Source organism: Plecotus auritus (genome assembly GCF_963455305.1).
Source record: "Plecotus auritus genome assembly, chromosome: 2".
Taxonomy (NCBI): domain Eukaryota; kingdom Metazoa; phylum Chordata; class Mammalia; order Chiroptera; family Vespertilionidae; genus Plecotus; species Plecotus auritus.
This window is the reverse complement of record NC_137771.1, coordinates 123,270,521-123,296,227: the sequence shown is the minus strand read 5'-3', so window position 1 is coordinate 123,296,227 and position 25,707 is coordinate 123,270,521. Positions and strand designations below refer to the sequence as shown.

Sequence of the window (25,707 nt, the reverse complement as noted above, 5' to 3'; positions counted from 1 at the left end):
TTCTTCCTGTTCATTTCTCTGCTGGAAATAAAACCTAATGGATCTCAGCCCAGGTGGATGAAGGCAAATCTAGTCATACCAGGCAATGATTTTTGGATGGGACTTCTCAGTCTTTAACTTGGATACCCACTGACATGTATTGCTGGAACCTCTCCGCAAACCACAGCTCCACCCCCTGGAGTTTAATCTTTCCACTAACAGTCTGAATTATAATATTTCTTGCATTTTGCAATTCAGTATTTAATTATGCTTGAAGAAGGCCATGCCTGACTAATATCTCTCCATGGAAGTCCCTACCCAGCAAGGGTTTAGTTGGCTATCCCCCTTTCTCTGCTCAGCTGTGTCTACACTATTAAAGAAAACACTACCATAAACTATTAGATATCAATAGACTACAGTGCATTTATTTGTGATTGTACTTTTCACAAGTTACTCTTTTGTAGACACTATCATCTTATATAAAGTTTTTCTTAGCTTTTATTATCTATTTTAGTGATACCCAATATTTTACCATTCTTTCTAGTATAAAAATACACTGGACCCACATGCATAGGAAGCAATCCACAATAATATGTGTATATAAAATGATGTAATATCAGTTTGTTTTAATTTACATCCTATCTGAGTATAAATTAAATTTTACAGTGGCTGTAAGTATACGATTTGGCTAGTATCAACATAACAATTATTTTAGAAGATTAAAATTTGGTAAAAGAGTTGACATGTGAAAAAATGATCATTTATTATAAAGCTAGGCAATTTGTGCCCAGCTGGCATGGCTCAGTGGTTGACCGCTGCTGACCTATGAAGACCTATGAACCAGGAGGTCACGGTTCAATTCCTGGTCAGGGCACATATGCCCAGGTTGCAGGCTTGATCCCCAGTAGGGGGCATGCAGGAGGCAGCTGATCAATGATCCTCTCTCATTGCTGATGTCCCTCCTCTCCCTTCCTCTCTGAAATCAATAAAAATATATTAAAAAAATAAAACTAGGCAATTTGTATTTTACTCCTGGTTCAGCTACTAAATAGTTTTATAACAGTGGGCAAATAAGCAACCTGTCTAAAGCCCAATTTTCTCATTTGTTAAATGTACTCTTAATATTAACTAATTTCTAAGGATCCTACTGCTCAAAAACTCTGGTCCAAGCCTAGCTAATGTTAGACACCAAATAATAAAAACACCTGCCCATTACCTGTGCTTAGAGAAGTGTAGCCTACATATTTAAAGTTGTCCTCATGGATGACTTCATTTCATGGTCATAATGACAGGTCAAACATGTTTGTTTTCTCCACAGATTTAATGTACCCAGGTCACTTCGACTGAAGTTTAACATGCAGTTTTCTTGGATGTTCAAAATAATTTGTTAATATTGGTTAATACAATGTATCTAGATTTACAAAATGAGTCTAATAAGAAATAGATTTTACAGCTTTAAAAAATTCAACATCATAGTAGGTCAGCATATAAGGAAAAAAGATGGAGGGAAATTCAGGTAAAGAACTCTAAGCATGTTTGTCTATACATGCTTGTCTCTGTTCAGAGAAAGAATAATTTAAGGTGTAGTCACTTAAACTACTCTGACTGTAAAATAATTCTATAAACATGACTCCTGGGTTGATTCTAAAACACTGAATTTCTGCAATGTACAGAATACTCTCAGAAGAGAAGCTGATGCCATTATCTCACTACTATGAGCACACCACAAATTAAAATGGTAAAGTAACAAGAGAGGAAAAACAAGGTATGTATGTATGTATGTGAGGGGATTAGTTGAGTATTCGTTATTCACTTGACCAACAAGTATTTATTGAGCAGTAGTTATTATGTGCCAGGTAACAGTGTTAAGCATTGTGGATACATTGATAAACAAAAAACAACCCCTACCCCACCAAGAAAGAACCAGAGGAAAAAAAGAAGAGGGACAACAACAAGAAAACAAATACAATTTCCTTTACTTGGTATGCCCTCCTTATCTTCCCATTTTGAATCGGCTAAATATTAAATATATGCACACTGGGCATTTCTTTTGGAAGGGTGGAAGATTCCAAATTTTTAAAAATTTGTAAGGTAATTACAAAATTAAAAACTAAAGTTAAAACTAGAAAAAAATTAGAACGTTTTATTATAGAAAATTAAATATTCTGATTCTTAATTCTATGGTTTATTTTTTCTTCACATTCTCTTAATTTGTATTTTTTCGATAAGAAAAGAGGTCCTACACAAAAGCAAATGTATGCCCTGGCCGGTGTTGCTAAGTAGTTCAAGCATCGGCCTATGCACGGAAGGATCATGGGTTTGATTCCTGGTGAAGGGCACATACTTGGGTTGCAGGTTTGATCTAGGGCACTGGGGTGTGTGTGGGAGGCAACCAATTGATGTGTCTCTCTCACCTGGATATTTCTCATCTTATCTCTCTCCCCCTCCTCTAAATTCAATGGAAAAAATATCCTTGGGTGAGGATTAACAAAAATAAAAAAATAAAAAAGTAAACGTGTAAGAATACAGTACTAATCACTTTGGTTCTTATAGTCTGGATTTTGCAATCAAGTTTGAAAGTTCTTTAAAAACACCCTCTTTCCTTGACAGATAACATGACCTCAAATAGTTAATTTTAATGAATGTTTCAAGTTAGGATTTAGTATATTTGTATTTGTTATTTTAAAAATGCTTTAAAATGTTTCTCCATTCACCAATTTTCCATAAATGTATCTGGGAGCAAGTCTATGCTAATGTTCATGGCCTCTGATTATAATGATCTTCTATATCAGGATGTTTTTATGATATATAATTAGTATATACAGAACAATTATTCACATAATTTAAATGGAAGTGAAATGTAATCTAAGAAATAATGCTACATACTAATTTCAAGAACATAAAAGTAAACAACAGAAAACAACTTTAATTTCATCAGTGAGCTATTTGCTTCCTCTCTCTTCTAAATCAAGTGCTCTAATTATAATCAAAGGATCAGGGTGGGGACAGAGGAGGCAAAGGGCACCTGCAGTTTACATGGCAAGAGGCTTGGACAAGAGGAATTTCTCCTCTCCCCTCACAGTACAGATTTATACATAACCTAAAAAGTGCAGCTATGAAAACATTTCAAGAATGCCTGAAAATGGCAAGGGGTCAAATCCCAATAACAGATATTTCAATCATTTTGTGAAATATTGAAATATTTATTCGATTCATACTCATACTAAGCAATCCTAAATTTTACACTACAAGTCTCTAGCTGAAAAAACGTGCAAAAATTAAAAAGAAAAAAAGAGAGACTTTTCCACAGCAGAATCAAACAGTACAATGTTTACAAAATCAAAGTAGTAAAAAATAAAGTAAATAATACATTTTTAAATGTCCTTAATATAGTTTAAGGTGGGATAGTAGCTACCTCTTTTCTTTTTTTAATGAAAATCTCTTTTCTGTTCTCTGAACCATGTTATATAGGACCTTTAACAATATAATAATGTGCTGAAAAATAATTATAAATAATTTCCTAAACTAATTAGAACCATAACCACCTCTGTGACTTCTCCCATTCATCTTAAAATCTTACAACATTAGCTTGAATTTCATTTCTGCCTGACACGTTTCAAGTAGTGAAGCAGATTAGTGCCTCAGAACACTTTTTAGGGTTTCATTATCAATCAGGTTATGTTCCCAGTGACACTTTCAGCATGAACTCTCATAAACTGCAGTAAACAAAGCTGTCGCCCACATACTTTCTATTCATTTATATCCTTTTTCTTAACTTAGACTTATAGCACGTGCCATAGAAACAGCACATGTTAAATATTCCAGTAGTGTCACAATATGTAATACAATAAAACAGATTACAACCCTACCTTTCTTTCACAGCAGTGGTGCCAAACACAGGTAAACCGGAGCAATCAATTTGCTCTGCAGACAGTAAGGCTTTCATAGAATACTAATGTAAAATCTCTTTTCTTTCTCCTTTGCCTTGACTCCCCAATGCACAGGTCCCGACCAATACAAGGAGGAGGGCGGGATGTCTTCTGCTGAGATAACCACAACTACTAATCAAGTCTACGTTTACAAAGGCACATGATTAAACCTCCTCCAAGCTTGAGTCAGGGCTTGAGAGCAGCTAACAAATACACAGCACGGTCTTAATTAAACACACACACACACACACACACACCATACATGTGCCATGAAAATACAGATGTGTCTACTTCAGTGAATTAATTCATCATACTTTACTATTGATACGTTTTTTGTTTGTTTGTTTTTATCTCAGGAACATAAAATTACCTCCTGTTGAACTGTGGGCTTAAATCCAACAGTATTCAACAACAATTATGTTTTTCCAGAAACTAAAATCATGATCAGTATTCTGTGCATTAAACTGTTCACTGTTTTTAAAACACAGCATTTTCCTAAATTAGACTATGCAATAGAATTTACATGGACTTATACTTTCAAGCATTAACATAAGATTAATAGACTCAGCAAAGATTCTTAAGATTTTGCACTTAAAAAGGTACTGCAACTGTAATAGCTCAAGTTCATTTCTTCAAGAAAAGCTTATACATTACCAATAATGAAGAGATGTCCAAAAGATTCATTTATCTTGAAGATTTTACATTAACTATAACCCTAAGCTATTTAAAAAATATTTTTAGGTCTCAGAAATTATTTAAAAACATCTTTAACATTTTACAATTATTTGATCTCATAAATCCAGAGTTTTGAGGTCCCTTTTCAATTAAGCATTTTCATTTGGCTATTTTTTTTATTCAATATATGAAAAGGTATGCCAACCACTGAGTAGAGTGATGACAGAAGTTGTTAAATATTTTTTAACAGCACACATTACCTCATTTTAATTTGCCTGTCTTACTTTTCAAATAACTCTTGAAAAGTACTGACAGTCAAGGGGCTGTAAACTAAGAAATAATTAAGAACAAAATATTCTAGGTAACTGGAAAAACTTATGAGAAGGCTTCCTAAACCAGATCTATTTTTATGTATGCAACTACTTTAACACTGCTAAAATACATGTGTCTTATTCTGTACCCTTTCTTTTAAAAAATTAGCAGAAACAATTAAGAAATACTAGGGCCTTAAATGAAGTACTGCAATGTTTAATTGATGCTGATGCTTTTGTCCTTGACACACTGACCATGTCATCAGGCTACTGTCATGTGATATCATGTCATTTCCCCACCTGGCTCATGACCTTGTCCTCTAAATGACCTAAAGCTTCCCTCAAGTAGAAGGAGGCCCCTCCCAGCTGTCTCAGCAAGGTCGTTTGGGTCAGAGTGTCCTCATCTATAATCCACCACCATTTGTCAGCAGGGAGGCTGGAGGAAGCAGGCTTGCTACAAGGGGAGAATGCCCAATTAGGCAGCTGTCACACAAAGCATAGGCTGCAAAATTATCCCCTGTCAAAAGGAAGAGCAGCTGCGGGTGCCAATTACAGCAACCTTTCAACCCTTTAGGTACTGGAAACTACACAGAAGTAAATGAAGAACAATTAGTGATAACAAATCGATGAATTAGGAAAGTAAATTGGAAATTACTGGCAGGTGAGCTTGGGTCATACAAGACATAAGGGCATAGCAGACTCCAGGCAAGGGCAGGGATGCACAGAATCACACTAACCATTTCCCTACATACAAATTTCCCTCCAAATTATTTTTTTTTTTAGCAAAAATCCTTCAAAATACCCATAACCTAAAAGTGTGTATATCTTTTTACTTTTCATGGATAACCCAAATAAATTGTTTCTTGATAGGAGGAAAATCCTTCAGACTAGTAAGTCCAGTTAATTCTAAATTGTTCTTACGCATTCCATTCTGTTATCCCACAAAATTTAAGGGGCTGAAAAAATTAAAAATTTCAGTTCAAATTATCACTTAAAATAGCATCTACCTTCATAAAGTATTTGCTCTGATTCTACTGTAGTCCCACTTACGGGAACCATCTTGTTAAGAAAACAACTGGATATGAATTCTGAGGAAACCGTTAATACCATAATGTTGAAACTAAATTTCTCTACATGTGATTCTGTGCATAAAGAAATAACTGCAATGTGTTTTTCCACACATGTGTGTGTGGAGATATATATATATATCTCCACACACACATATGAAATATCAACTATAAAATTACTCTTAGATCATTCTGCTCTAATCCTACAGAGGTGACATGCATTGTCTCAAGCATAGAAAGCCAATTCACTTGGACTCTATCCAACTAATGTCTTTGGGAGTTAGTACCACAGGCAACAAAGGAGGATCAAAATGGGGGAAAAAGTTCCACAAAGCAAAGAAGGTCCAATATGGCCATTAAGTGTTTATGGACAGGGTTTCCTTGGGTCTTCACAAAGTTATGTATGTTCAGGAACAACTTTATTAAAGTCTATTTTAAATAAAATTTACATTTTCCCTAAAAAAAAAAAAAAAAAGCATGTGTCTTTCTACATCACTTCTGTGAAAGTTGAGAAACCTGAAGGATATGTGGTATAATTTCTAAAGAAGCAGGGGTGATGTGCTCACTTAGAATTCTAAATCACAAAAGGGTGAAAGTGAGGAACTAGAAGGTGAGGCAGTAAAGAAGCACTGTACACACCCTCCTCCAACACGTTATACATAAATCAGTTACCAGAGAGAAAAGTTTAAAATTCTTCATTCCCACTCAAGCCACTTGATAAAATTTCTAAAAGATAAATATCATGGGGAGAAAACAGCTCCATTAAAAGATATCTGAGAAGTTGATATATAAATAATGTTTCACCCTTTTAAAAGAATGTTCCATTTATAAATTTTCTTAAATTTTAGAAGGCAACCTTTAAAAGTCAGACATAAGGAATTCAAAGAAATAAATAGCAAGTAGACAGAAATGAAGGAGTTAATGCCTTTAGAATTCAGCTTCCATCATACATGGGTGACTATCTCTTTAAATAATTTAAATCCTCTCCATCAACTACAAAGCTGTTTTGAAGCCATTTAGCTTTGTTCTTTACATGTGTTCTAATTAAGAAATGACCTTGTCATCACACACACCAGAAATCCAGGATTATTTCCTACAGCAAAAATTCACAGTGCCCCCAAAAAAAGAAAACGAGGAGGAAAAATACTTCATCCTTAGTTCCTCACTAAAGGAAGTTGTTGGTTGGCTGAGTACTGAAGCAGTTTCACCGCATAATTTTTGTTGTTGTTGAATGTCACAGGGCGGGTTGGTGTGACCTTGAGCTGCATCAGCAGCACAGCAAGGGTCGAGATGCCTGCAGGCGCCCTAGTACTGGATTTGCAAGACAAAAACCTTCAAATTGGCTGAAGGACATCTTAAATCTCTTCAAAGGTTTTCTGAACTAATCTGGGCTGCTCTTAGCAGGATCTGTGCCAGTGTGAGAAGCAAAATTAAAAACAAGGTCTTTGACAGGATGTTGTCTCCTCTTAACCCTTCCCAAGCAGAACAGAACAAATCTCAAGCATTCTGGAGAGATGATTTACCTAGAAGAATTCTTTCATAACAAATTATGTAAGGAAGCAATCACCAAGAATGAGGCCGCTAAACCCTCCCATTGTGCTTATAAAATAATTCAGGTGGAATTTTTCTTGACCATATTTTAGTGTAGTGCAGTGGTCGGCAAACCGCGGCTCGTGAGCCACATGCGGCTCTTTGGCCCCTTGAGTGTGGCTCTTCCACAAAATACCACGGCCTGGGCGAGTCTATTTTGAAGAAGTGGCGTTAGAAGAAGTTTAAAAAATTTGGCTCTCAAAAGAAATTTCAATTGTTGTACTGTTGATATTTGGCTCTGTTGACTAATGAGTTTGCTGACCATTGGTGTAGTGAATGTAAAACTTAGAGCTCTATTTATCCTTTAGATTTGCAGCACAGTAACAGGTGAAGATAAATGTTTCCATCAACGTTAATTTCTAGAATTTTTTAAAGAATAGCTTTTAACTGATTAAGTCACAAACTTTATACATATTACATAGTTCACTAAAATTACAACAGATAAAGAAAATTGCATTACATGTTTACTCAATGCCTTATTCCAAACATGATGGATACACTGTTAAGAGGGGGAAAGAATCAGAATAGTGAGAATGAACATAAGAACAAGATAAAGCAATCTCAGTCTTGTTGTAAGAAATCTGCATGACATTTTTGTTAGCCATGAGCAGAGCAAGGACCATGGGCTAGGTAAAGAAATTCATCAGGGCAGAAAGCTCCAGATGACTAGCAAGGAGCAAAACTGGGAAAACAAGAATATCCCCCACAGAATAACCTATCCTCCCCTAGCACATCACTGGTCATGCAGTTTTGGACCCGGCATCTTTCAGACCCCCTAACCTTTTCCTCCCTAAAGATAACATCTAGGCCTCAGTTGTATTTCAGTTCCAGGCCCAGAAAAGCAGCAAAACCAGTCAAGTGATGCCAGGGATGCCTCACAACCAGCTACATTAACTAATGACCCCCTGCCCTGGCACCGACAATTCAGTGGAGACCACAACCCTGAAGGAACACACCAGGAAAGCTGATGAATATTCTATTGAGACACTTCCCTGAGAACTCCCCTAAGATTTCTACCTGCAAGAGAGAGAGAAATACACTCAGGACAAAGGACCCAGTGCAATGCATGCTCTAGCTCCAAGGAACATGCCTGCACCACTCCCCCACAGGCACATTATCCCTAACCTCTAAGGGACCCAAGGAGACGTGCAACCAGGAGAGCAATGGGCAGAGGGTAACCTCCGGATAACCTCCTGAATCTGTCTCCAAAGTCTTCTTTTCTCTGTGTAGCCCTTCTCTTTGGATATCCCCTTTTCCTTAAATAAATTCAACTTTCTTTAATCAATGTCTGAGATGGCTATTTAGCCTGTCCACATACCACTGACTTTAACCTTTCAGTTTTATTATTGTGTTGTAGTATTTCCTTGTTGTTTGTTTGTTAATCCTCACCCAAGGATATTTTTCAATTGATTTTTGGAGAGGGGGGGAGAGACAGAGAAAGAAACATCAAAGTGAGAGAGACACATCAATTGGTTCCCTCCTGCACACAGCCCCAGTCAATAAGCCAAACCGGCTAGCAGTGGTCAGCAAACTGCGGCTCGCGAGCCGCGGTTTGCTGCTCTGTTGACTAATGAGTTTGCCGACCACTGACCTAGACTCTCGATTCCAATAATTACAGGCTGTTGCTGTTCCTTGTGATTAAGCCCCTATCCCACTGGTCGGCAACTCAGTCAACAGAGCGGCAAACCAGCCGCATGTGGCTCGCGAGCCACAGTTTGCCGACCACTGGGCTAGGGCGTGTCGTAGTATTTCCAATGCAGGGGTCCAAAGAGAACATATTAATGCCAGCAGAGGGTGTGAGTATTCCCTGGCAATGCACTCTTAAGTTTAATTTAGTAGCTATAGTTCTCAACAAATAATCTAGGGGGAACAAACAGCTCTAATAATTACAATGCAATGTTCTAAAATCAGTGTATCTCCATCAATGACATGTTAATTTGTCATCAGCAGATATAAGGTATATCATGAATACTGTTAAAGTATACTTAGTGTAAGATATAGAATTTATTAAAGTCCAGTAGATTGCTAATCATGCCCTTTTAAAAAAATAAGTAAATTTAAGATTATGCTGAATAACAACCACACTTTCACACACTTTAATTCAGATATGCTTTCCTGAATGGGACAGGAAAAGGGTCAAGGACTAGCTAGTAAGTACATACAACATGAGAGTGAATAGTACATGTGAATTTCTTCTTTAGTCATCATTAAAAAGGAGAGAAGAGTATATACTGTGTGAAATGCTATGGCTGAAATCTGTTAAAAGTGCTCTGGGAACACAGAGTGAGCAATAACCAGGTTTTCAGTTCATATGTGTTTGTGCCCTAGGCAGTAGTCAGTGATGGTTGAAAAAAATGAGGAAGAACAGAAGAGAATGGCAGCCACTTTAGGTTGCAGAGCTAGCACTCAAAGGCAGGGAAGAGTGGAGTGCGATACAGGAAGGGGTGGTCCAACGTGACTACAGATTAGGCTGGAAGCGTAATTGGAAGCAAGGACTTTGAATCAAGGCTATGTCAAGAAGCTATTCTTTATCTGGTGGCCAGTAGAAGGTTTACAGGAAATGGTACAATTAAATGCATGTTAAAAAACAAAAACAGAATTACTGATGGCTTTGGAGCAAAGAATAAAATGAGACAAATTAGTGCAGAGCAGAAAACAGACAAAATAAGGTAAGGGCAGGAGAGTTGAAAAAAAAAAGACAAGTGAAAAACAGTAAAGATTGGTCGGAATATTTAGAAAGCAATTTGTATCATAATAGTACTACAAAATAGGGTATTTAAAATAGCAAATTCATTAAATAAAAAACAATGAAAATAATCACTATATCTCAAAATTATGCTTGTAAAACACTATGTTGACATGATGTACAAGGTTTCAAGAAAACTAAGAACTCCTATACAGGTACTTAACAGAGTCAGAATCAGATTCTGTTGGAGATTTTAATTTTGTACAATTCAACTAACAATCTCCATGAAGCACCAAGGAAGGGTTTTGCTTATTAAGGCAGCAACATCTACCTTTCAGAATGGTGTGATGGCATATTTCCCTTGGCTATTAAGAGAGAGAAGTCTGGCTTAAACCATAATGTGGTTGCTGGAACTAAGAGCTTCATATACAAACACTAATGAGAATAAAAGAAACTTGGACATTTAGTGAGTGCCTACTATGTTAGTACATATTAAAAATAAAAAGTCCCCACGATTTAATCTAATTCGGGTTTTTGTTTATTACTCACAATGATAAGTCCCTAAATTACAGCTCACACCGTGACACCAGCACACAGTAAAAAGACCATGAGTAAAAACACTACTGAGCTGTCAGTGGATGAAGAGCCTGAACCATGGCCATCCTGGTACGCCCATGCAGCTGACAGGTACACAATGCGTTCCCAGAACTCCCATGTAATTTGAGGTGAGTCGTCAAATACTCTAGAGACTGACTGTCCTGCTAAGACCTCAGAAAGAATTTAACAGAGTATCAGCCAAGGTAAGAGTGTAGGAATGAAAAAGAACAGGAGTCACTAGGGCCAAGTAACTATGTGCCAGAGAGCAGACTGTACTCTCAGAAAAGGAGGGCCAGCATCAGGGATCAGGTTGAAGCAAGTGGAGGGGAAGGTCAAACTAAGGAGAGAAAGAGCAGACTTCCAAGGAAAGACTTCTTGCTCCCTGAAGAAGTAACTTTACTCTGTAAAATCATTAAGAAAGTGAACAAAGCCCTAAACCCCCTGGAGTCGGAAGGATCATCACAGGAGAAGTATTTAGAGGTTCACATATTATTAAAAGGGCTAGCACTTGAAAGCCAGGGTACTGACAGGGCACAACTAGGAATGACCTTACCAAGTATCCACAAATAAAATGACTTCTCCTTGAGTAAGCATCTCCGTCTCATAGCTGCCAAGCCAACACTGGTAACAAGTTCCAGCACATTTTATGTCTAGACATTAATAGAAGGGTGGGTAATATGATAAGCTTTGCAGATATTTTAAAAACCTAACAATTTACTAATCCACATATACAAGAGCCAGGTTAAACCACTATTAAAATAAAAATAACACAAAATATTCTGTTGGCAATTAGAAAAGTAAATTCCTGTACAGCAAAAATTCTCAAAGTATGGTTCATGGATTCCAACATGATCCATTGAGGAGGCACATGAGGTCAAGACTATTTTCATAATACTAAACTGTTATCTCCTTTTTTGTCACTTTCTCTCATATGTCAACAGTGGGGTTGTCCAGAGGCTACATGATATGTGTCATTGTATTGATGGCTACTGGAATACATCCCTGTGTATTATGTTTTAAAATATTTTTCTGTTAAATTTCTAATATGGTAATTATTAGTTGATATGACTGTCATAAATAAAAGCTCTCTTGGGTCCTCAATCATTTGAGAGTATAAAGGAGTCCGGACACCAAGAAGTTTGAGAACTGCTACTAGTCTACTGAAGTAAAGCATCAGGAAGTACAATGTTGGTTTTAAGCTTCAAACAAAATTTCTAGTTTTTAATTTTCAAAAATGTACACAATAATCATGACAGATAAATAGTCTCCTCTGTGCAAAAATCTGTCCAAGACCCATGTGGAAAAAGAAAAAATGATATTTTTAAAGAGATTAGTAGACTATAGGGGATTTGGAACACCTCCCATCTTTGCACAGTTACTACCATTCTAAATTTACCTTACAAGAATTGACAAATCCACAAATATTTATAAAGAAGCTGCCTGTATTAGGAGCTGATAAAGGAAAGGTAACTAAGTGATAAACTAGCTCTCAGTGGGCTCACAATCCTGTCAGGAAAAATATGATCAGCAACACAGTGAGAAAAAGCATGAACTATTAAGAAAAAGCATGAACAGAGTGGAAAAGGTATGCAAGGCAAATTCTGGGAAGAAGACCAGTGAAAGGCAGGGAACACTTTTCTTAGCAAAGGCACTCCTCAATGGTGGCATGTGAATTGACTCTAGCAATAATCAAAGCTTTGCCAACTGGAAAAGCAGCTAAAAAAGCAGTAGTGAGAGGAACATCAGCCCCAGAAGGCAAGCACAGCAGCACGCAGTACATAGTAGAAAGTTTAAAGTTTAAGTAATCTACTAAAAATACAGAAATTGAGAGTAATTAGAAATTTTTACAGAATTTGACAAAGTAATTTGACATCTGTTGAGTTTAATGAATAAAAACTGGTACTTATATAGTTTGTATTTCTTTTTCATAATTTCCAATCTGTCATAGATAAGAAGCTTTTAAAAATATAATAAAAGTAATTTATTTAAAAAATAAAATGAAAACAAACAAAAACTGGTCCTTCACCACAGATACTTTAAGAAGCTCAGAGAACCAGCAGCAAGATGGTGGGGAGGAAGAGGAACAACAGGAGATAAAAGCTTTATAAGGTAGAAGCTTATATAGACTGTACTTTCAATAATCTTTCTATAAATATATGTAAAAATACTAAAAGAGGTTTGAAAATTACTACTATATTTCTAATCCAGAATCGAGAAATTCTAGTTATCTAAATAAAATGCATAATAAGCTCTACTGTTAGACTCACACTAACTGTTGTGCAAACCTCAGGCTGCATTTGAAGGGCAAACATAGCACTGTCAAGGAGACTATCAGGTTCACCAGAGTTAATTTAAGTGAAAAATACCAGGGTCTGTGTAAGAAGAGAAAGTGAACTGACACTCTGATCAACACATTGCTAAATTATTTTAATTATTTCATTTGAATCCTTTCATGGTAGAGAAAAAGCCCAATGATATGGAGGTTTGATATAGTGAGGAATGTCCCCTCCAAAATGCTGTTAGTTATATCAATTAAGGTATTAAGTAAAAGACTTAAGAAAAATCAATTATTTAAGGACACCAAATTTAGAATAATGGTAATTATATTAATGTATACCATTGCAACAATGCATTAAGGTTGTTTAAGGAAGGACTATTACTTTTTGATGGTCATTATGTGATTGGGATTGCTGAGTTAGTTTTATTAGAGAAGTAACTCTAGCAAATTGGAGTTTTAGAAAAATCTGGTGGCTATGAGAGCCTGGGGTGAGGACATAAGTAAGGGGGTTTAGCAGCACAAAAGCTATAGAGTAGAAATGAACTCTGAACCAAGATGCTAGAAAAAGAATTAAAGAGTGCTTGGGAACAATGCTGGAAACTAACAAGGAATTATTTGAGCCAAGCGTCCAAATTTTCTTGCTCATGTTGTCCATGAAATCAGGGAAATATCAGTGAGACAGACAAGTTAGTTTGTAGAAATTAATCCCAACTAAAATGACTCACCAATAGCTCTGGATTGATGGTTTCACTAGTTCTCACAGAAAACTGTGCAGTTTAAACGTTTTCAAGGTGTTATTTCTTAAATTAAAAACATTATTTTGAGGAGTGTTTTACAAAGTTTGTGGAAGGCATTCTATGTAGATGATTAGCTTCACTTCACCAGCCTGGTAACTCAACCTATTAGAACCAGCTGAGTTACTGCCATTTTTGTCTCTTCATACAGATACTTCTGTATGTGACAAAAAAGTTTTAACACTTAAGACATCTGTTGAAATAGTCATCAACAATTTAATTGAACTAGAAAAAAATGTACAATAAAGAACTCTTCCCAATGAGAAATCATCTATATATATAAAAGCCTAAGCGACCATCCAGTAGCTATGACATGTACTGACCACGAGGGGGCAGGTACTCAACACAGGAGAGGAAACCACAGGCATAGAAACATGGAACAGACTGATGAATCTTAGAGGGAAAGGGGGAGAGGGGAGAGCGGGAAGAGATTAACCAAAGATCTTATATGCATACTAGAGGCCCGGTGGAGTCCCTTGGCCTGGCTTGCGGGGATAGGGCCGAAACCGGCTCTCCAACATCCCCTGAGAGGTCAGAGTTATTCACTATTTTTTATATTTTTAATATTTATCCAATTTAGCTAATAAATGTTTACTCTGAGATAAACAGTACAGAAAGTATATGGAGTCCTATAAAATACAATAAAGGGTGATTTGATTTTGTTAGTCCCATGGGATGACTATTTCTTTCAAAAAGGAGAGCTAACAAGTAAGAAAATTCTGGCCTAAGACACTAAGAAGCTTTATAAAATACTCTGTGCTTTATATGGTTTGCAATACTCATTTCATCAAATCCTTGTCCCTTTTTCCTAATCACCCTTTGGCATCTCATTCAGATGGACATTACCTAAATATATAACGTGACTATTTCCAGAGTATAACTGTATGGCAGACAAACTACAGTAAAACCTCATGAAATATATTAGTTCAGAGTCTTCAACTATATGATACTGAATACTAGTTTCCTGAGATATATATATAAGACCCTCCTTCCAGAGGATCCTTCTTTGGAGTCTGACAATCCTCTGGCTAAGGAATCATGATTCAACTTCTCCAAACTTATGTAACCATGAGCTCCTCATTCAAAGGGGAGAATTGTTTAACAAACACATTTTAGAAAACACAGACTTTTAAAATCTTGAAATATTTAAAAATATTTATAAATAATATAATCACCAATAATTTATTTTTACATGCTTCCAAAATTGTCACTGTACATTCTAAATACTCTGTCTCCTTTTCTATCTGGGGGAAAGATCTAAATTTGATATTTCAAGAATAACTTATTGGCTTTATATTTATAAGTTAGTTATCCAACTATCATTAAGTGGTCATTGGCTAGTTGGTAAAACAAGGGTGTTGATAAATTAATAACAACAAAAATATGCAAAATTGAGAATTTGGGTTCAATACCTACTGTGTTTCATCAAATATAAGAGCTGATTTTGGTTTATCAAACTGTCATAAACACATAATTATACCTGAATGAAAGAAGGCTTAATATTTACAAGTAGAAGTCTGGTTAATTTAAAGTCTCAATTTAGAGAATACAATAATATATGAATATGTGAAGAATGACTAGCAACCAAATAATTTTACAATTATAAAATTAAAGTGTTATTCTTTTTTATTTAATAAATTTGTTTTTAAAGATTTTCTTGCTGAAATTAAGCAAGGATAATCAGAGTGATTAAAATATAAGTAGAGGATGAAATAGCACCATTTGCAACACCATGGATGGGCCTTGAGAACATTATGCTAAGTCAGTGGTCAGCAAACCGCGGCTGGCGAGCCACATGCGGCTCACGAGCCGCGGTTTGCCGCTCTGTTGACTAATGAGTTTGCCGACCACTGTGCTAAGTGAAATAAGTCAGTCAGAAGAAGCTAAGAACCATATGATTTTACTCATATGAGGGATATAAAACTGAAACTTGTGAACACAAACAGCAGTGTGATAGCTGCCAGAGGGAAGGGGCTTGGGGGAGAAGGTGGTCCTAATATATGGTGACAGGAGAAGGTTTGACTTTGAGTGGTGGGCACATGGTGCAATATTCAGATCTTGTAACATAAAAACCTACACTTGAAACTTACATGTTCATGTTGACTAATGTCACTCCAATAAATTTAATTGAATATACATATTTAAAATATATATATAGAATGATTAAAATAAACACTTCATTACTAGGTTTTCTGAATATAATTAGAATAGTAAAGAAAAGGAGTTATTATTACCACTGTGCTGACCATATTATGCCTAGAGTAAAAAACAAGTTTGCCATCCCTGCCCAGTCAGTGTGGCTCAGAGGTTGAGTGTCAACCTATGCACCAGGAAGTCAGGGTTCCATTCCTGGTCAGGCACATGCCTGGGTTGTGGGCTCGATCCCCAGTAGGGGGCATGCAAGAGGCAACCGATCAATGATTCTCTCTCATCACTGATATTTCTATTTCTCTCTTCCTCTCCCTCTCTGAAATCAATATAAATATGTTTTAAAAATAAAGAAAAAACTGCCATCTCCCCTTTTAAAACATCATAGTCCATTAAAACACTGTGAGGTTTAGGATATTCTATCTACTGTATCTCTTCTGAACAGAGTTTTCAGGTAGCTAATTAAAAGTAAACTCTTCACAATTAATGATAAGTACAATAATCAATCACTGTGTCTTTTCCCAGCTTACTTGGATTGTTTCTGCCCTGGCAAAGGCAGCATAAGGTTCAAGAGTTTAAGACATGACAAATTCATCATAGGTTGTAGCTATACAAGAAAACAGGGGTGGGGGGAGAAAAATGGCGGCGGAATAGACAGACGTGTTCCAAGCCTTGTCCCGGAGCAGAAAGAAAGAACAGCTGAGGGTCGCACTAGGAGTGTTTGTTGGCAAGTTGGGGGACAGCTGAACTCCAGAAGAAGGTGGGAGACTGCTAGACGGGGTTCCCCTGACCTGGCAGCTCCCACTGCGGCTGGGTCCCCTCCCGGAGCTGCGGGCTTGGACGCGGAGTCGCCGCCATCTGGAACCAGAAAGTGGAGCTTATCGGAAGCCTGAGAATCCACAACTGCGGCACCCACGGAACAGCTGCGAGCCCCAGAACAACGCTCCCCAATTGACGCAAACACACGGGTTCAGAGGAGCTCTACACTCCACCACGGAAAGGTCAGATTTCGCCTAGGATAAGGTGAGGTCTCTGGTCCCAGCGCGAGAGAGGAACGCGCGTTTTGCGGGAGCTGGAGGACCAGGGAAGTCTGTGCCTAGAAAAATCGGTGGCTGCTGGGGCTGGCGTGATCTGTGAATGTGGAAGGGGGTCCTCAGAGCTGCTAACAGAAGGGCTCTCTAAAAAGCAACCCATTTTGATCTGAAGTGCAGGGACACCCTAAGAATTTCAGGGGTGTGCTAGACTTACGCGCAGCCACGGAGTGCGCACACTTGGGCTTTTTCCTCTTGAAATTCTTGCTTCTGATTACTAAGCCCAATTCATAGGTTCACCCAGTTGGGGACACCCTGGGAGACTGCAGGGGAAAGTTGTTTTTCTGGAACCTGGGGATCGGAGCGGGGAGTGACCATCGGAGAGCCAGCTCTGAGGCAGCCCACTCCCACAAACCGGTAGTGAGTGCCACAGGGAAAGAAGGCTCTAACACTGCCTAGAGAGGCCATAGATAGACCTGGAAGTCAATCCAGAAACACTGCCACCCAGGGGCTGAATCACAAATTGACTCTTGTGTAATCAAAAATAAAGGAATACGAATTAAGACACACCGCCTGCTTAAAATCAGGACGGGCTTACATCACTGAAGAGCAGTGGAACGCAGGGAACTGCAATACTGTCCGGACTGAGAAACAGGCGTGCCAAACAGAACAACAGAGGAAGTGAATGACCTTCACTACTCCACATTTTATTTTTATTTTTTATTTTTTTATTTTCATTTTTTGCATCTTTTACTCAAGAAACTAATATTTTTCCTCACTTGATTTTACCTTTTTAATTATTACATTTTTATTTTCAATCCGTATTATTACTACTGCTATTTTATCTTTTTTTTTTTTTTAAGTGTCATTTTATTTTCTCTTCATTTTGTTTTGGGATTAATGTTCTACATTCTATTTTTATCTTTCCTTTAGCATCATTTTACTCTATCTCAAATCTACCTTTATGCCATCACTGTCTTCCTCACTTTTCCCTTTTCAGTGTCCTGTTTATCTTACCCCTTTCCTGCTTTAGATTTTCCCTATTCTTTCTGTTTACCCCCTTTTAAAATTTCACCCTACTTATATATCTAATCTCCAATCCCCTGCTCCAAGTCCATACACACCTCTCTCTTCGCTGTCTTAACTATCCAAAAAATTGTTTTTCTCTCTGTCCTTTTGTTGTTGTTCGTTTGAATGTAGATTATATCGAATTTTTATGCTTTTTTGTGAGATTGTTTTGCTTATTCTTCTTTTGTTTATTTTTTTGTTTGTTTAGTGCTTCTGTTTTCCCTTGCCTCACTCAATATTAGTTGGTGTTGTAGTTTGTATTAATCCCCAGGTACTTGTTGCTGGCATTTGCTGGGATAAGTGATTGTTCTATTGGAGTTTTATCCCCAATATATATAGTCTGTTTCCCTTTCTCTCTTAGTCTCTTTCTTGTCTCTCTTACTTTTTTTTCTTCTTTTTTTCCCTTTTCCCAATTTCATTTTGACACCCCCTTTTTTTTTTCTTCTTCTTTCTTTCTTTTTCCTCTTCTTCTTTCTCTACTATCCCCTAATTTGCCTTTCTCTGGTGGTCACCTTTATTGGAGGTTATTAATATCGTGAATATATTTCTGTTCAGTGCCTTGTGTGTTGTACCTGGTAGTGCTGTATTTTGTGCCTTTAAATCAACGCAGGAGAGAGAGAACTACATAACCAGACACCCAGAGAAGAGAGACCATGGGGAGACAAAGACACAGCCCGCATATGAAAGAAAAGCAGGCATCACCAGAAAAGGAAGTAAACGAAATGGAAGCAAGCAACCTTCCAGAAAAAGAATTCAGAGAAATGGTCATAAGGTGGCTGAAAAGAATGGAAGACAAATTCGACAATATGAGCAAGAACCAAGAGGAAATGAAGAAGAACCAAGAAGAAATGAAAAATGACATCGCTGCTGTAAAGAACTCAATAGAAAGCATCAAGAGTAGACTAGAAGAAGCAGAGGACCGCATCAGTGAGCTAGAAGACAAGATGGGAAAAAATACCCAAGTAGAGCAACTTCTAGAAAAAAAAATTAAAAGGCAGGAGGAGAGCCTAAGGGAACTTTGGGACAACACGAAACAAAACAACATCCGCATAATAGGGGTTCCAGAAGGAAAGGAAGCTGAGCAAGGAATAGAAAACCTATTTGAAGAAATAATGACAGAAAATTTCCCTGATATAGAGAAGAAAAAACCCACACAAATCCAAGAAGCTCACAGAGTCCCAAGCAAAATGAACCCCAAAAGACCGACGCCAAGGCACATTATAATTAAATTGGCAAACACCAACGACAAAGTAAGAATCTTAAAAGCGGCCAGAGAGAGACAGAAAGTTACATACAAAGGAACCCCCATCAGACTAGCAACTGATTTCTCAACAGAAACTCATCAGGCCAGAAGGGAATGGAATGAAATATACAAAGTCATGCAAAGGAAGGGTCTGAATCCAAGAATACTGTACCCAGCAAGGATGTCAATCAAAATTGAAGGTGAAATCAGGAGCTTCACAGACAAAAAAGGACTAAGGGAATTTATTACCACCAAACCAGCAATGCAAGAAATGCTAAAGGGTCTGCTATAAAAAAAAAAAGAAATAGGAAGCGAAGAAGGAACACAGGTGTAAAGAATAGGAATGGCGACAAATAAGTACCTATCAATAATAACTTTAAATGTAAACAGATTAAATGCCCCAATCAAAAGACATAGAGTAATGGATTGGATAAGAAAACATGACCCATATATCTGCTGTCTACAAGAAACCCACCTCAGAAAAAAAGACGCACACAGACTGAGGGTGAAGGGATGGAAAAAGGTTTTCCAGGCAAATGGAACTGAAAAAGAAGATGGGGTAGCAATACTTATATCTGACAAATTAGATCTCAAACTGAAGGACATAACAAGAGATAAGGAAGGCCACTTCATAATACTAAAGGGAGCAATCCAACAAGAAGAAATAACTCTGGTAAACATATATGCACCCAATACAGGAGCACCCAAATGCATAAAAAAATCTCCTGGAGGATATCAAGGGAGAGATTGACAGCAATACAATCATAGTAGGAGACTTCAATACCCCACTATCACCATTGGACAAAACATCAGCAAAGAAACATCAATCCTAAATGACTCACTAGACCAGATGGAATTAATTGACATCTTCAGAACATTTCACCCCAAAGCCACAGAATATACATTCTTCTCAAGTGCACATGGGTCATTTTCAAAGATAGACCATATGTTGGGACATTGGCAAAGTCTCTTCCAATTCAAGAAGATAGAAATCATATCAAGCATCTTCTCAGATCACAATGGCATAAAACTGGAAATCAACTACAATAAAAACAACCCAAAGAAATCAAACACATGGAGACTAAACAGCATGCTATTAAACCATGACTGGGTTACCAGAGAGATCAAAGAAGAAATAAAAAACATCATGACAACAAATGACAATGAAAACACTACAATCCAAAATCTATGGGACACAGCGAAAGCAGTCTTGAGAGGGAAGTTCATAGCTCTACAAGCCTACTTCAAAAAACAAGAAACAGGGGTAATAAATTACCTAGCCCAACAACTCAAAGAGTTAGAAAAAGAGCAACAAGAAAAGCCCAGTGTAAGCAGAAGGAAGGAAATAATAAAGATCAGAGCACAGATAAACGACATAGAGACCAAAGAAACAATACAAAAGATCAACAAAACCAAGAGCTGGTTCTTTGAAAGGATAAACAAGATTGATGAACCTCTAGCCAGGCTCACCAAGAAGCAAAGAGAGAGGACCCAAATAAACAAGATCAGAAATGAAAGAGGTGAAATAACAACAGATCCCACCGAAATACAAAGGATTGTTAAAAAATACTACGAACAACTCTATTCCAACAAACTGGACAACCTGGAGGAAATGGACATATTCCTAGAAAAATATAACCTTCCAAAACTCAATCAGGAAGAATCTAAACAGCTCAATATGCCAGTAACTATGGAAGAAATTGAAGCAGTCATCAAAGAGCTTCCGGCAAACAAAAGCCCGGGGCCAGACAGCTTCACAGGAGAGTTTTACCAAACATTCAAGGAAGAACTAAAACCTATCCTCCTCAGACTATTCCAAAAAATTCAAGAGGAAGGAACACTTCCAAGCTCCTTCTATGAAGCCAGCATCACCCTAATACCAAAACCAGATAAAGACAACACAATGAAAGAGAATTACAGGCCAATATCCCTCATGAATGTAGATGCCAAAATCCTCAACAAAATTCTAGCAAATCGGATCCAGCAGTACATCAGAAAGATCATACACCATGACCAAATAGGGTTTATCCCAGGAATGCAAGGATGGTTCAATATCCGAAAATCAATACATGTGATACATCACATAAACAAATTGAAAGATAAAAATCACATAGTCATATCAATTGATGCAGAAAAAGCATTTGACAAAATCCAACACCCTTTCTTGATAAAAACTCTCAACAAGGTGGGAATAGAAGGATCATACCTCAACAAAATAAAAGCTATATATGATAAACCCACAGCTAACATCATACTCAATGGGCAAAAACTAAAACCATTTCCCCTAAGAACAGGAACAAGACAAGGATGCCCACTCTCACCACTCCTGTTTGACATAGTACTGGAAGTATTAGCCATTGCAATTAGACAAGAAGAAGAAATAAAAGGCATCCAAATTGGAAAAGAAGAAGTAAAGCTGTCCTTATTTGCAGATGACATGATATTGTACATAAAAAACCCGAAAGACTCTATCAAAAAACTAACAGACTTAATAAATGAATTCGGCAAGGTAGCAGGATACAAAATTAACGCCAAGAAATCTATGGCATTTCTATACACCAACAGTGAACTTACAGAAAGAGAGACTAAAAAAGCAATCCCATTTTCCATCGCACCAAAAAAATTAAGATACTTAGGAATAAACCTAACCAAGGAGGTAAAAGACCTATATGCGGAAAACTACAGGACACTGAAAAAAGAGATAGAGGAAGATGTAAACAGATGGAAGAACATACCATGTTCATGGATTGGTAGAATCAACATCATCAAAATGTCCATACTACCCAAAGCAATCTATAGATTCAATGCACCCCCCATTAAAATACCAACAGCATATTTCACAGACCTAGAAAGAACTCTCCAAAAATTCATCTGGAATAAAAAAAGACCCCGAAGAGCCACAGCAATCCTGAGAAAGAAGAATAAAGTAGGAGGGATCTCAACCAGATTTCAAGCTGTATTACAAAGCCACTGTCCTCAAAACAGCCTGGTACTGGCACAAGAACAGACATATAGATCAATGGAATAGAATAGAGAATCCAGATATCGACCCAAACCAATATGTGCAATTAATATTTGACAAAGGAGGCATGAGCATACAATGGAGTCAAGACAGTCTCTTCAATAAATGGTGTTGGGAAAATTGGACAGATACATGCAAAAAAATGAAACTAGATCACCAACTTACACCATACACAAAAATAAACTCAAAATGGTTACAGGACTTAAATATAAGACGGGAAACCATAAAAATACTAGAGGAATCCACAGGCAGCAAAATCTCAGACATATGCCAAAAGAACTTTTTCAGTGATACTGCCCCTAGGGCAATGGAAGCCAAAGAGAAAATAAACAAATGGGACTACATCAAAATAAAAAGCTTTTGCACAGCAAAAGAAACTATCAACAAAACAACAAGAAACCCCACTGTATGGGAGAACATATTTGCAAATGTTATCACTGATAAAAGTTTAATCTCCAACATCTACAGGCAGCTTATACAACTTAATAAAAGGAAGATAAATGATCCAATAAAAAAATGGGCAACGGACCTAAATAGAATCTTTTCGAAAGAAGACAGAAGGAAGGCCAAGAGACACATGAAAACATGCTCAAAGTCACTTATTATCCGAGAGATGCAAATCAAAACGACAATGCGATACCATCTCACACCTGTCAGAATGGCTATCATCAACAAATCAACAAACGACAAGTGTTGGCGTGGATGCGGAGAAAAAGGAACCCTCGTGCACTGCTGGTGGGAATGCAGACTGGTGCAGCCACTGTGGAGAACAGTATGGAGTTTCCTCAAAAAACTGAAAATGGAACTCCCATTTGACCCAGTAATCCCACTCCTAGGAATATATCCTAAGAAACCAGAAACACCAATCAGAAAGGATATATGCACCCATATGTTCATAGCAGCACAATTTACAATAGCTAAGATTTGGAAACAGCCTAGGTGCCCGTCAGCAGATGACTGGATCAGAAAACTATGGTACATCTACACAATGGAATACTATGCTGCCATAAAAAAGAAGGAGTTACTACCATTTGTAGACACCTGGATGGAATTAGAGAACATTATGCTAAGTGAAATAAGCCAGTCAATGAAAGAAAAATACCACATGATCTCACTCATTTAGGGATAATGAAAAACATTATAAACTGATGAACCAAAAGATAGTTACAGAGGCAGTAAAGCATCAAACAGAGTGTCTAATTACAGCGGTAAGGTTAGGGAGAGGTGGGGGAAATAAGAGATCAACTGAAGGACTTGTATGCATGCATATAAGAGTAACCAACGGATGCAAAACATTGGGGGGTGAGGGCAGGTATGGGAGTGGGGTGTGGGGGGGCAATGGTAAGATATGTACACATATAATACCTTAATAAAAATTTGAAAAAACAAAACAAAACAAAAAAAAAAACAAGAGAACAGGGGTGCTAATCCAAGTAGAATTAACCACTCAGTCATCTCTTTCTGTTGCACTGACCACCTACTTGTATTAATCAGATTATTTTATCATTTATCAGAAATGCTAATATACTATTTGCCTTGTAAGAGGTAATCATTTTATATAATTCAAAAAGTAATCACTGACTTAGACTATAATAAACCCACAACAACCAAATATGATTCTATTTTTCTTCAAAACAATACTTTTAATCTGAAATCAGATTGCTATTTTAAGTTTTGCATTAACTATCCATTTTGGGTTTTTTTTATAAAAACAAATTAACTAACACAAATACTATTTATTTCAAGATTCCCAACCATTCTCTCCAGAAGTAATCTACACCTTTTAATTCTCAAGAACATTTTTGTCTTTTTTATATCATTTAACCTCTTTCTACTGCTTGATTAAATTTATCTATATTTATCCTTGCCCTCTAAGTTCCTTAATTATAGAATTGTATCACACTTAATTAAAAAACAAACAAACAGTGCCTGCCTGGCTGGCATAGCTCAGTTGTTGAGTGTCACCCTATGAACCAGAAGGTCACGGTTCAATTTCTGGTCAGGGTACAGTCCGGGTTGCTGGCTCGATCCCCAGTGTGGGGCATGCACGAGGTGGCCAATCAATGATACTCTCTCAACATTGATATTTCTATCTCTCTCTCCCTCTCCATTCCTCTCTGAAATCAATAAAAATATATTTAAAAAACAAGCAAGCAAACAAACAAAAAACAGTGCCTAATGAAGTAATTTGCAAAGATAAAACACAAAATACAAACCTGGTGATTATAAGCTAATTTATAACTTAGAAAGGATTGTCTAAAATAAATTAAAATGCCTATCACTTGTCGTCACAAGATGGTTGCCACAAAGATGGCCACAGTGGAGGTGGGGCCCGGAGGCTGCTCCGCATGGTGCGGCATGGAGGACGCCGGTCTTGGCGTCTCAGGCTGGCAAGGGAGGGCGGTTGGGGGCGATCAGGCCAGCAGGGGGGGGGGGGCAGTTTGGGGAGATCGGGTCAGCAGGGGAGGGCAGTTAGGGGCGATCAGGCCAGCAGGCAGAGGTGGTTAGGGGTGATCAGGCTGGCAAGGGGGACAGTTAGGGGCAATCAGGCAGGCAGGCAGGAGAGCAGTTAGGAGCCAGCGGTCCCAGATTGTGAAAAGAATGTCTGGCTGCCGGTTTAGGCCCGATCCCCGGGATAGGGAATAAACTGGCAGTCGGACAATCCCTGAGGGGTCCCAGATTGGAGAGGGTGCAGGCTGGGCTGAGTGGACCCCCATCCCCGTGCACAAATTTTGTGCACTGGGCCTGTAGTTATATAATAAAAACAGGAAAAAATATTATGTTCAGTAGAAGTGAATTTATTTCAAAAGCATACATAAATACAAGTAGCAATTATTTCTGCATTTAGAGGTAATTTTAATTTTCCCTTTTCAATGATTTATATTTTCTTGTTTCTCCACAATAAACATGCATTACTTTAGAAATAAATAAAGGATGAAACTAGCAATAGTCTACAATTGTCCATTTCCTATCTTGTATATATACTAGGGGCCCAGTGCACGAATTCGTGCACCTTGAAAGGAACTGTGGGTCGGGAGGCTGTGGTGAGCACAGGGGTGGGTCTTGGCCCATCCTCTGTGACTCTGCCCGGCCCCTCTGCTGCAGCCCTGCTCCCACCGCTGCTGCTCCCACATGCTAATGGTGCTGACCCCGCTCGCACCCGCTGATGGCGTGGAGTGATTGGGGGTGGCGCCGTCAACGGTTGTGAGCAGCGGCTGCTGCCCCGATTGCCCCTCAGGAGCATGAGGAAGTGGAGAAGCCCTCAGGGGCTATCGGGGCCGGCAGCCAC

At 37.8% G+C, this 25,707-nt stretch overlaps 1 protein-coding gene across 4 annotated transcripts in view; it reads right to left on the bottom strand.

Moving 5' to 3' along the window:
* Positions 1–25,707, bottom strand: part of NRIP1 (nuclear receptor interacting protein 1) — a 135,316-nt gene that overhangs the window by 58,957 nt on the left and 50,652 nt on the right. The gene's annotated exons all lie outside the window — the stretch shown is intronic.